Source organism: Trichosurus vulpecula, chromosome 2, assembly GCF_011100635.1.
Source record: "Trichosurus vulpecula isolate mTriVul1 chromosome 2, mTriVul1.pri, whole genome shotgun sequence".
In the NCBI taxonomy this organism is placed as follows: Eukaryota; Metazoa; Chordata; class Mammalia; order Diprotodontia; family Phalangeridae; genus Trichosurus; species Trichosurus vulpecula.
Genome location: NC_050574.1, coordinates 7,768,714 through 7,782,056, shown reverse-complemented (window position 1 = coordinate 7,782,056; position 13,343 = coordinate 7,768,714).

The following is a 13,343-nucleotide window of genomic DNA, read 5'->3' as shown; positions in this document are numbered from 1 at the left end:
TCTCCCTTACCCTGTGGACCGCAGCTGGCCAATATCATCCACAGGGTTTTCTGGGCAACTATTCTGGGGGTGGTTTGCTATTTTCCTCTCCTTTGGATTAAGGCCAACAGACTTAAGTGACATACCTAGAGTCACATAGCTAGTAAGGATGGGGAAGGACAGAGATGGTCAAGAGCTTCTAGTAAGAACAAGTTAGGGATTCCAGAGATGAATTATCAATGAAGAAAAGCATGGCCTTCCTCTAGTGATGGTTCATCCTATGAACAAATACAGTGCAATGAGGGATCCTGGCTCAGAACACCAAGTGGAAAGGGAAATTTTGTAAATTCTTGGGAATTGTAAAAAATCAGGAAAAGTGTAATACATTCTTTAATTGCTCAGAAGTTCAATAATAGAAAAAAGGAAACTAAAACAAAATACAGATAAATAAAATAAAGTACAGATTGCAAATGGAAGATAAATCAGATGTCATCAAAGTGACAAAAAAGTGAAAAGAGCTTTTTACCTACATGAAAGTGAGTTGCTCTTCTAAAAAAGTGAATCCTATCATTGTGCCAGAAATGGAAGACGATGAATTGGAAGAGCATGGAATGTCAAGTCTATTGGCTGAACATGTGTTCTTCCTGTACCAAATTGGATAAATAGATGAGCCTGCCCAAGTACCAAAGGCTTTACATTGGCACCATTCTCTTGTATCATATCCATCCCTCTTCCTCTTGACTCCTGATTGCCCAAGTTCTCCAGTTCTAGCTGCATATTGAAACAATTTAATTTTTCCATAAAGTGTCCCTTTGCTCTTGTGATCATCCCCTTGATAAGGGCACAGTCTCTGGGAAATCCCTTGAACCTGGAGTACAGTCTCTGGGAGCCCCCTTGAACTCTCCTTGAGTCTTCCAACTGGATCTGGCTTTCCCCTAAAGCCATGGGTCTTGCATTATCATTGGGCCCCAGTCTCTGCCTAGCCTACCCCTCTATTGTCCAGCTGTTTCCCAACCTGATCAAAATATCTATACCCCAGCTCTGTTACCCTAGCCCTGTACTGTCTGTCATCTCCATGTAGCCTTCAGCTATTTCCCACCTTGGAGTCTGACCTCATCTCAATCCCATCAAGCTCCTCCTTAGACTCCTCAAGTCCCTCCCTAAACCCCTCCTCTAGTCACCCCAGACCACCCCTCAATCTCTCCCACAATCTTTGTGTATATAATCTCCATCTTGCCTCCATGAAGGGGCTCAGATTCAATCTAGTTCAGTAGACTGAATTTGGCCTGCACCCCATTATGGCAAACCCTTAATAAACTTTGTCTTTTCCCTTGGCTGAGAAGGCTTGAGTTGAATTCTTTCGGCAGGACCTGGTGTGTCGGTACTTTGGGGTGTCAAGCACCCCTCAACCCCAAACCTCTTCACCCTGAGAATAAGGTTCTAGCACTACCAGCCCTCCACCCCCACCTGCTTCCTCTGTATGACTTCTTCCTTTCAGGACTCACTTATATGTGATAATTTCTCCATTTTACCTCTCCTTACCCAACTTTATTTTTTAGAATCACCCCATCATGCTTACTTCAGCCCAAGCTTTTCCTTTAAACTACCCAAGTAACGATGACATTCTTAAGAGGTCTGATTACATTTTTACATGTAAAAAGTAAACACTCTGACCAAGTGAGTCCTTTATAACTTGTCTTACTAGTTTTTCAACCTTGTTTCTCCTGGATCTTCTATGGCCAATTTTCCACTGGGTTCTGGACTTTTTGTCAGAAATACCCGAATGTCCTTCAATTCATTTTACATGTCCAATTTTTTTTTTCATTCAGGATTATACTCAGCTTTGCTAGGTAAGGCATTTTGGGTCGAACACCAGCTCCCTTGCTCTATGAAATATAATGTTCCAAGACCTGAGGTCTTTTCATGTAGAAGCGGCTAAATCTTGGGTTCTCCTGATTGTAGCTCCACAGTATTTACATTGGTTTTCTTTCCTTGTTGCTTCTAGCATTTTCTCCTCAACCTGGGAGCTTTGAAGCTTGGCTATGGTACTATGATGAGTTTCCATCTTGATATCTCTTTCAGGGGGTGAGCAGTACATTTTTTGTTCCATTTCATTTTACCCTCTTGTTCTAGAATTTCAGGGCAATTTTCCTTAATAATTTCTTACCATATGTTACCTAGACTATTTTTTGGATCATAACTTTAAGGTAACCCAACAATTCAAATACTGTCTCTCCTCGACCTGTTTTCCTACTGTCTTTTTTTCATCCTTTTGGTTTAGTTTTAGTACTTCTTGGTGTCTTCTATCTTCATTAGCTTCCTCTTGCCAGATTCAAATTGTGAAGAAGTTGATTTCTCCCTGAAGTTTTTTTGGATCTCCATTTCTACTTGGTGGACTTTCTTTCCATACTTTTCTTTGGTAACTTTATTTATGTGATTTTTGAAGTCTCTATTTTTTTTCCCAAGAAGGCTTTTTGGCCTTGTGGCCATTTGACATTCCTCTTTAAAGTGGACATGGCTTTCTTAACCTCACCTTCTTCCTCTGAGAATTAGCCCAGATTGTCTCAATCCCAATAGTAGTTACCTATAGTTGTTTTTTTTTTAATTTTTATTTTAAGCCACTTATTATTGTCAGGTTCTAGTCCTAAGGTGTTGGGGACGCTACACTAGGCATCAGGGCATTCTTAATGTTATTTCCTGAGCTGCGTCTGAAGGCCCAACCTTGGGCACTCTTCTCTAACCCTGAGTCATGGCCAGGGCCCCCAGCCACACTATGGGGCAAATGCTCCCACTCTCTGCAGTCTGTAATAGTAAACCTCAACTCACTCCTGTACCCAAGAATTATAACCAGGGATTCTGTTCTCCCACACATGCCCACAGTTAACAAGGTACTTGCCCCTCTACTACAGCACACACCTGCCCACTCCTTCTTAGCCATAGCTTGGGTCCATGTCTGGTCAGCACAACTGGGCCTGGTGTCCAGCCACAGCCAAGGGTCCTTCAATCCTGCCCCTCAGTTGTCTGACTCTACACCACCCACACTATCACTGAGGTGAAACCTCTTGAAGCTGAGCCTAACCCAGCTGTCCCAGAGCTTGCTGCTTCTTGATTCAGCAGAGTCTGCCACTAGGTGTTTGCATTTCAGTTGGGCCAAACCTCTTCCCAGGGAGGTCAGATCCTTCCCTAGGTGCTGTCAAGTTGTCATAAGAAGATAACTTCTGGATTTTTCACCATTTCTGCTGCTCAAAATTTACTTTGAGGCAAATTCTTTCCTTTTGGGAGGAGATTCTTGAGGAGCCAAGTACTTCCTGTCTTGTTCTGCCACCTTCCCAGAATTGCCTCTCATTCTTTTTAGCATGATATATTCAAAGACCTTGTCAGACATCTAGACCAAGGAGGAATATGTCATCTGGGTCAGCTACCTGACTAATGGCAAATTATTTCACTTCAAAAGGCTACAAGCCAAGACCAAAATGGATGGAGAGTTGGTGCAGGAAGATGACTGTGCACTCAATGAAGCTTCTGAGGCTGAGATGCAACAAATCAATTCTCTGTTGCTTCTACTACTTTTGGCCTAATAATTAACACCAAGGAAAGGAAGGAATTGGTCCTTACCCAGGGACAGCAGGTTCTGGACATTCTCCAGCATGACCTCCTTGTAAAGCTCTTCCTGAGAATGGTCCAAGAGGCACGACTCCTCCTCAGGGAAGTCCACAACCACATCCTTGAATGTCACCAACTCCTAAACCATCAAAAGTCACACGATTTAGGCTGAGACTCCAGAATTCATCTAGTCCTCCCCTCATCACCTGAGAAAGAGGAAACTGTAGCCCAGAGAAGGAATTTGCCTAAAACTCATGTAACCCTTTTGAGTGTGATAGGCAACACTTGAAACCAGTCATTAAGAGCCCACTGGAATATGGAGAAAAGCATTTTGCATTTGAATGAGAATCATGTTGGAGTTACAAAAGCTGAAAAAACCTTTTATTATACAATGCTTCTCCCAATGGAATTAGGGAGAAGTTATGTGTTCCATCAGCAAGGTATAAGAATCTGTCCAGGAGAAAGAGAGAAGGTCATATGAAATTCCTCTCCACCAGAAGAGCATAAGTGATAATACTAAGAAAACTCTATGAAGGGTTTATGAGAATGTGGTAAGTACTGTGTATTCTGGGGTTAAAAAAATACCATTAACAGTGATCACTGAGAAGAGAAGAAATTATCTAGGAAATTTGCTAAAAGTCTTAAACAAAATCTCAAGTAGATGAAAGCATGAAAAGAATTCTATAGAGGGATTCCTCACAATCTGTCCTCAGGAGTGGTATAAGACTCTGTCAGCAGAGCAGAAATTGTCCTCCAGGTTCTGCTCATGTCCTCCTGCCTCAGGCCACACAAACCTTCCCTGATCTTTCTGAGTCCCTCTCATTCCCCATATCTTAGGTCAAGGCAATAAGAAGTTAGAATGTGTCTCCTGTGTGTCAGGCACTTTAGAGTCTGAGTTTTCTCAGTAAGTGGGTAAGGGAGGTACTGAAGGGGACATTGTGATTGTGCTTCTAAGAGTGAAAAGAGGAAAGAGCTTGGCTGTGGGTGGACAGGGAGCCGAAGTAGGTGTGTAAGGGTTGGGATGCTTGAGAGGTTTCCCCAATGAGGAGAGCAGGGCCTCTAGATGGAATCTAGGGAATTGAGTGAAATAGGAAGCATGGCCTGATGGTGGCATCAAACCCCACTTCTTGTTCTTAGAAGGTTAGTCAGGTGGAGTACAGGTAGGCCATCTGGTCTCTCTGACCTCCTGGATTAGACCTGCCTGTGAACTGTAAGCCCAGCACTGGATTTCTAGGAGCCAATTTCTGAACTAAAAGGGCTTCTTCCTCCAGCCAGTGGGGATTGCCAGGGCAGAACTTGTCACCATGTAGGCTATGTTGAAAGCAGAGGAAGCTTCAGTGGACCAGAAACTTCAGGCCCCTGCTTTCCTCTCTGCCCCATTCCTGGCCTCCATCAGCTGCAATGCCATGGCGATGAGAATGACCCTCTTCTGCCTTGACTTTCTCCTATTCCACCAATTTCCACCCCCCACCCTCCCCCCCAGGGCTCAAATTCTACCTGGGCCAAAATGCAAAACACTGATTCTCCAGGAGAGCTCCTCCTCCCTCATCTGCCTATCCCTTCCTACTCTCCTTCCTTCATCCTACTGTGGGACTCAGACCCTTCTCCTTCTTTGGCAGTAGACTAACCCAAAGGAGAGGGACCTATATTTTGAGATCCTGGCAATAAATGACTCTTGGGCAAATTGAGATTTTCTATGGTACCATTTGTAGCAGTAAATCCAGGTTTGATGGGACTGAGTTTGTCCTAAACTAACTTATAATGGGGTCTGTTTTAAAATCTCCTGTCTTCTCTTAGCATAATTGTGATGTTTGACCCTCTGTAGGTGCATCATACCTTGATGACAAATACTCTCCAAATGTGGCATTAAAGCAATTATAAGGATAAGAATTAAGAGCATCATTGGATGAAAACGGCCTTGTCCTGGTATCAGAATGCGATCAGTCTAGAGGATCACATTGGTAAAGGGATAAAGTGACTTTTTTAAGGATAATTCAGAAATGCATTCAGCTGAACTGATGTCATTCGATTGGAAAGAAGTTTATACTATTATCATGCTTCTAATGTTTCTTTTATTGTGATAGAGTATGTGGTTATGATGTTGAAAACTTTCCATATGCGATTAGGGGTATTCTGCTTTATAACCCATTATGATAATAACAACGGCTTTCTTTCTGTGAAGAGTACAAAGGAGCCTGTAAATTCTCCTTATGTGGGAAGCTCTTTGGAGATTCAGCAGGTAGGGACTTTGGGGCTTTCTTTTGGGCAAGGCCATAAAATCTTATCAGCCTGGGAAAGATGTTGCCTAAAGACTGTAATGAAGTCGTTTAGGAAAATTAGAAAATCCTACCTAATATATCACATATAGCAGTGACACATGTGAGCCAACAAATCACAAGGTAGAAAATACAGTGGGTTGAGATCTTGGCCTGGAGTCAGGAGGACCTGAGTTCAAATCTGGCCTCAGATACATCCTAGAGAGTTGGTCTCAATTTCCTATACTGTAAAATGGTGGCAGGTAGATTCTACATAACAGTTAGTGTTAGCATCAGATAAGATTCTATTTGTAAGGTTCTTGTGCCTGGCACACAGTAGGCATTAAGAAATGTGTTGCTTTCTTTTTTTTTTCGCTAGGCGTTTGGAGTTAAGTGTCTTGCCCAGGGTCTCATAGTAAGTTTCAAGTGTCTGAGGCTTAGATTTGAACTCAGGTCCTCCTGACTCCACGCTGGGGGCTCTATCCACTGCGCCACCTAGCTGCTCCTTCTTGTTTCCTACACACAAAATATGTATAAGGTAAATTTCAGGAAATCAAAGGGGGAAAGTGGCCCAAAAAAAGTGTCTTGTAGCAGATGGGCCATCAAGAGTGTTGAATGAGGAAGAGATTCCAGCTGAAAAAAAAAAACCAACAAATTTGGCAATTAAAGTGTTCAATGATAACTTAAAAGAGAGTACTTTCAGGAGACTGAGTATGAAAGCCAATTTGTAAAGGGTTAAGGAACAAGTCGGGAGGGGGCAGCAAGGTGGTCCAGTGGACAGAGCTCTGGGGTGGGAATCAGGAAGACTCATCTTCACAATTCCAAATCTGGCCACAGACAGTCACTAGCTGTGTGATCCTGAGCAAGTCACTTACCTTCATTGGCCTCATTTTCCTCATCTGTAAAATGAGTTGGAGAAGGAAATGGCAAACCACTACAGTAACTTGGCCAAGAAAAGCCCGAATGGGGTCTCAAAGAGTCACACACAAATGAAAATGGAGGAAAGAAGCCACTGCAAGATTACATGAAGAGGTTTTGAGAAGGAGGGAATGCTGGCAGGTTTTCAACAAACGATTATTAAATGCCTACTATGTGTAGGTCACTGGGCTTAGTAGAGGTCATGCAGAAAGCAAGGTCTGCCCTCAGGGAGCTCATAGTCTAATGGGGATGACAGCAAGCATGCAGACATGTACACACAGGCTACAAAGTGGTGAGCAGGATGTAATTAAAAGAAAGACACTAGAATGAAGAGGAGGTGAGAAAGGCTTCCCATACCAGAGCAGGTGTGATTTTAGTTGGGACTTAAAGGACCCCAGGAGGCATAAGTGAGGAGGCCTTCTCCAACCTGCAATAAAAGAAACTGAGGCAGAACCCTGAGCCAATAGCACTTTATTAAAGGGTCCATGGCTTTCTCTAATGAAGTGGACCTCAGATTTTCCTGTTTATCTGAGATCCCTTCTTCTTCCAGGGCCTTTATTTTATAGTGCTTGATACCCAGGCAATACAAGTGGAGCAGACCACAAGTACAGAGTCTTATTGGAGGATAGACCTTGCCCTTGACCCTCCAGGAGGATCTACACAAAATCCAGAATCTCATTGGTTAACAAATGAGCTGATGAGCAGACCTTGACAGACCTATCTTGACCTCTCAGGAGATCCTGATGAGCACACTCATGGACTGGTAGGAAGGCAGTCCACAGGCCAGTAACCAGGGTCACTCACTTGCCAAATGTTCAAGGTTGTCTCCCCATGTTGGGCAAGAGAGTGATGACAAGGGATGGAGAGGCTACAAAAATAGGTGAGGTACTTTCCATATAATTAAGTTCCCTCTGCTATGGTGGCCTTGGTCACCATAACAAGTGAAAACAGGGCTGGAAGCCCTCTCGTTAGCTTCTTGTAATTTGTGCCTAACATACAGATCTTATAATCACCACCCCTATGGAACCATATCACACTGATCAGTACTGATTGGAATAAAATAAGGTCCTGGAAAATATGGGTCCAATTAAATATCTCTCACAGAACATATTTCATTAACGATTGAAAGCAATCATAAAACACTGGCGGCCCATGTTTTGGCCAAGGCACATCATACCCAGTGCCACCTCAAACACTCAGTATAACAGCAGACAACTCCTCTTCATTTGACTTGAAACCATTTTATACCACTTGCTTGAAGCCAGAGTGAGTACTGTCTCTTTAGAACTTTCTTCATGCTTTCATCTGGTGAAGCTTTTATTTCAGATTTTAGGAAATGTACTAGATAATTCCCTTCTTCTCAGTGATCACTGTTAATGTTTTCTTCCCCAGAATACACAATACTTACCAGGTTCTCACAAACTCTTCAGAAAATTCTCTTAATATGTCACTGACGGCACTTCTGGTAGACAGGAACTTCACATTACTTTTTTTTAGCTTTTATTTGATATTTTATTTTTCTCCAGTTACATGAAAAAAAATAATTTTTAACATTCATTTTTAAAACTTTGAGTTCCAAATTCTCTCCCTTCCCTTCCATCTTGAAAAGGCAAGCAATTTGCTATACCTTATGTATGTGTCGTCATGCAAAATATATCCATGAGTCATCTTTTAAAAGAAAACATAAAAAAATATGTTTTGATTTTCCCTGTTGCCATTCTAATTTTCAGTAGAGTTTTTTCCTATTATTTCCTCATTTTCCTAGCCTATTACTTGACTTTTAACTCTTTGTTAAAATAAGGCTCTGTTTTCAGCATGGAGGGTGCACTGTCCCAAGCTTCAGGTGTTTTGTGCAACTGTTCTCAGAGATACTTCTAGGGACCTGGAGGTTTTCAGGTCTTGCAAGGTGGTATGATCTAAGGAGAGATGTTTACTACTCTCCTGACCTGTGAGTGACCAAAGGCACTCTTTTCTGCCCTGGAAATGTGAGCAGGCTGCCCCGGAACTGTGACTGCAAGCTCTCCTAGGCTATTGGTCCTCCTCATACTGGGACTGCCACCCAGGAACTGAGACCCAGAACTGAGTATGGGCAAAGCAACATGCTGCCTCAGTCCTAGCAAAGAGACCCCTGCGATCTCCTTCTGACCAGTTGTTTGATTCCCTTACCTCTGTGGGCTGAGAGCTCTAGAAGCAGGCCTTGCCATGGCTGCTGCTGCTGCTGATTCTGTCACTCTCAAGGCCTGTCCTTGGTTTGCTTGGGCTGTTCTGTGCTGACACAGTCTGTGCTGAAATGAGCTTCTCTCTCACCTTGGTGCAACAGATCTTTCCCGATGACCTTCCAAGTTGTCTTGGGCTGGATAGTTGTTTCAAGATGGCTCCATTTTTAAAGGTATTTGGAGTGTTTGGGGGGGGTGGAGAGCTCAGGTGCCACCATTTTGGCTATATCACTTTTTCTCCTCCACAGATTTTTATAACCCACCATTATAACACATAGCATCTCCTTAATTCCACTGAGAGAAGGATTTGATGATAAGACATTTTCCAGCTTTTATTACTCCAACATGATTCTCACTTCAAATAGAAAATGCTTTTCTCAATATGCCCTTAGGTTCTCAATGGCTAGTTTCAAGTGTTGGCTCTGATACTCATAAGGGTTATAAAATGTTAGGCAAATTCCTTCTGTGTTTCAGTTTCTTCCTCTTAGTTAATGAGGTTCGAATTAGATGAATGTTGGAGTCTCTCTTTCAGCTTTAAACCATGTGACTTTTGATGGTTTAGGAGTTGGTGACATTCAAGGATATGTTTGTGGCCTTCACTAAAGAGGAGTGGGGTCTCTTGTAAAAATTCTCAGAAAGAGCTATACAGGGAGTTCACACTGGAGAATGTCCAGAACCTGCTGTTCCTGGATAAGAACCCACAAAGAAGTTGCCCAAAGAAAGTACGGAAGTGGTTTAGGAAAAGCACACAATTTCACCTGGAACATCACATGGGGTTCACATGTTTGAGACGATTCACTCTCAACAGGCCCCCACCTTGATTCAGAATGGGACCCCTTCCTTGAATGTAGCTGATGTTGTCAGATGTTGGAATGCAGAAAATAAAAGAATGGCTCCAAGCCCCACAATTTGGGGGACTCACTCATGGTAAGTCGGCAAGCATTGATTATGTGCCAGCCACTCTGGTAAGTGCTGGGGGTATAAAATAAGGTGAGCTGCCCCTCCCCTCAAGGAGCTCACTTTCCAATGGCTTTAGTCAACAAGTCAATGAGGTTTTATTAAGCATCTAGTGTGATCCAAGCAACTCATAGGCTCTTGGGGTTCCAAGAACAGAAAAGGAAAACGAGACGATTTATATTTAATTCAAACACACATACACACCCACCTACATACATACATACATGTATGCATGCATGTGTACATACATACGCATGTCCTTGCATGATCAGAAGCTAGGAGGTACAGTGGTTAGAGTTCTGGGCCTGGATTCAGGAAAAGCTGAGTTCACATCTGACCTCAGACACTCCCTGGAGAGCTGGTCTCAGTTTTGTCCACTGCATAATGGTGGCAGTAGGACCTACATAACAGAGTTAGTGTGAGGATCAGATGACATAATGTTTGTAAAGTGCTTGTGCCTGGCACATAGTAGGCACATTGTATAAGGTAAATTTCAGGAAATCAAAGAGAGAAAGTGGACCAAGAAGGGCTTCTTATAGAAGATGGGTTGTCAAGAATATTGAATAAAACACAGGTCAGTTAGAAAGGGGACTGAGAAAAGACCATCAGATTTGGCAATTAAAGCATCAAGTCCAAGTGGGAAGAGAACACTTAGAGGAAAGGAAGAAAGAAAGCCAAGTTGTAAAGGGTTAAGGAGTGAGGGGTGACAGCAAGGTGACCCAGTGGACAGAACACTAGGCTTGGAATCAGGAACACTCATCTTCAAGTGTTCGTATCTGGCCTCAGACACTTGCCTCAGTTCATCATTTTTAAAATGAGCATAAGCAAGAAATGGGAAACCACTCCTGGATCTTTGCTCAGAAAACCTCAGATGGCATCTAGAAGAGTCAGACACAACTGAAATAACTGAATAACAACTAAGAATGAGTGAGAGAGGAAAGGAGAAAGTTCAACCAGATGTGTCAAGGAGTTTGGCTGAGAAAAGGAGGTGAGATAGAATGATTGCTCATAGGGTTGTGAGGGATTAGAGAAGACTTCCTTAAAGATGGGGAAGATTGGTATTTTTGAAGCCACTAGGAAAGGGACCAGTTGATAGAGAAGGTTAAAAATTTGAGGGAACTGGGTGTGGGGAATGATTGAGTGTGGTAACTGGTGGAGAGGATAGGTTGTATGTGGGGATTAAATGGGCATATAAGTGGTTGGCCTTTGCAGAAAGAATGTACTGTAAGACCACATGAAGAGGTTCTGAGGAGAGGATGCAAAGTTATTCATTCTACACTTATTGAGTGCCTCCAACATGCCAGTTACTGTCCTTAGTAGGCATCATGTAAAAAGACTAACAGCAGTGTCTGTCCTCAAGGAGCTCACAGCCTAAGGGGGAGACAGGTATCTAAAAGGTATAGACAAGTCAATTGGATGCAATTAATAGAATAAAGGCAGTAGAAAAAAGGGGATCTGGGAAAAATAGAAGGTGGAACTTTGGTTGAGACTTGAAGGACCCCAGGAGGCCTAAATGAAGAGGAAGAGAATTCTGGCCTCTGGAGATCAAGAGAAAATGTCCAGAGCCCAGAGAAAGAGTGTCTTCTTCCTGGCATATAAAAGAGAAGAGTGTCATTGGATCAGAGAAGGTAGCAGGAAAAGAGATGGAAGAAGATGGCAGAAGTAAATGGTGGTCATGATGGGCCTTTAAAGCAAAATAAAAAGATGTGCAGATTATATTGTTTGGATAGTCAGTAGTCAATAAGCATTTGTTAAGGACTTCCTATATTTCATGAACCATGTTAGGCCTGGGGATTAAAATAGAAAAGAAGAAAGACTTTCAAGGGGAAGAGAGAATGTGGGAAGATGGGGAAGGAGAGAGACGATGGGAGTGCTTCTGTTAAGAACAAGTGAGGGATGCAGTAGATGAATTATCAATGAATAAAAGCATGGCCTTCCTAAAGTGGTTGTTCATACTATTAATAAATATAATCCAGTGTAGAATCGTGACTCAGAACACCAAGTGAAAAGGAAAATTTGTAAATTCTTGGGAATCTAAAAAATCAGAAAAAGTCTAATAAATTCTTTAATTACTCAAAAGTTCATCATTAGACATAAAGGAAGCTAAAAGGAAAATATAGATTATAAAGAGAAGATAAATAAGATGTTGTCAATAAAATCAAAATGACAAAAGTGAACAGAGATTTTTGCCCACCTGAAAGAGAATTGCTCTAAAATAATAGAAAAACTGGAAGAGTGCTCCATCCTTCGGCTGGAAATGGAAGTAAATGAAATGGAAGAGCATTGAATGCCAAGTTCATTGGCTGAACACGTGTTCTACATGTAGCAGGTTCATAAACAGATGAGCCCTCCCAGGTATCAAAGGCTTTACAGATGGCTCCACTCTCTTGTACGATATCTATCAGTCTGCTCTTGACTCCCGAGTGCCAATGCTCGAGTTCTATCGGCATGTTGAAATAATCCATTTTTCATACATAGTGTCAGTGTCTCTCTCAAGCATTAGCTCAATCTCCAACTCCAGCTCACAAAATATTACATTTGTACTAAATGAAGGAACCCTCCTTCCCGTCATAGTTCCTTTTGTTTCTCTATAATTAAATAATGCAATGAATGAATGAATGTATTCCTTGAGCAATTGCAATTAATCATAAAGCAAGGGCCGCAGATGCTTTTGTCCATGACACATCATAGCCAGTGTCATCTTAACCCCTCAGTATAAGAACAGAGAACTCTTCACTTGACTGGGAACAGTTTCATACCACTCAGTTGTGAGTCAGCTTGCGAGTAATTTCTCTTTAAAAGCCTTTTTATACTTTTATCTAGTAAAGAATTATTTCAGACTTTTAGGAAATTTTCTAGATCATTCCTTTTTCTTTCTCCTTTCCTCAGTAATGACTATTCATTTACCTGCCCTCCCCCCACACACACATAAGAATACACAATATTTTATAATTATATAATTATAATAATAACTTTATAATTTTCCTGTTCTGCCATGTTAGCCAATCTGATGGGTTTGATATGGTACCTAGCTGTTGTTTGGATTTGCATTTCTCTAATCAATAGTGATTTAGAGTATATTTTCATATGATTATATGAAAGAGGGCTTTCATTTCTTCCTCTGAAAACTGCCAGTTCATATTCTTTGACCATTTGTCAGTTGGGGAAAGACTTGTATTCTTATAAAATGACTTGGGTCTCTGTATGTTTGAGAAATGAGGCCTTTATCAGAGACACTGGTTGTTAAATTTCTTTCCCAGTTTTCTGTTTCCCTCCTAATCTTGGCTGCATTGCCTTTGACTGGGCAAAAACTTTTCAATTTAATGTAATTAAAATTATCCATTTTGCATTTCATAATGTTCTCTAGCTCTTCTTTAGTCAGAAATTCTTCCATTCTCCATACATCTGACAGATA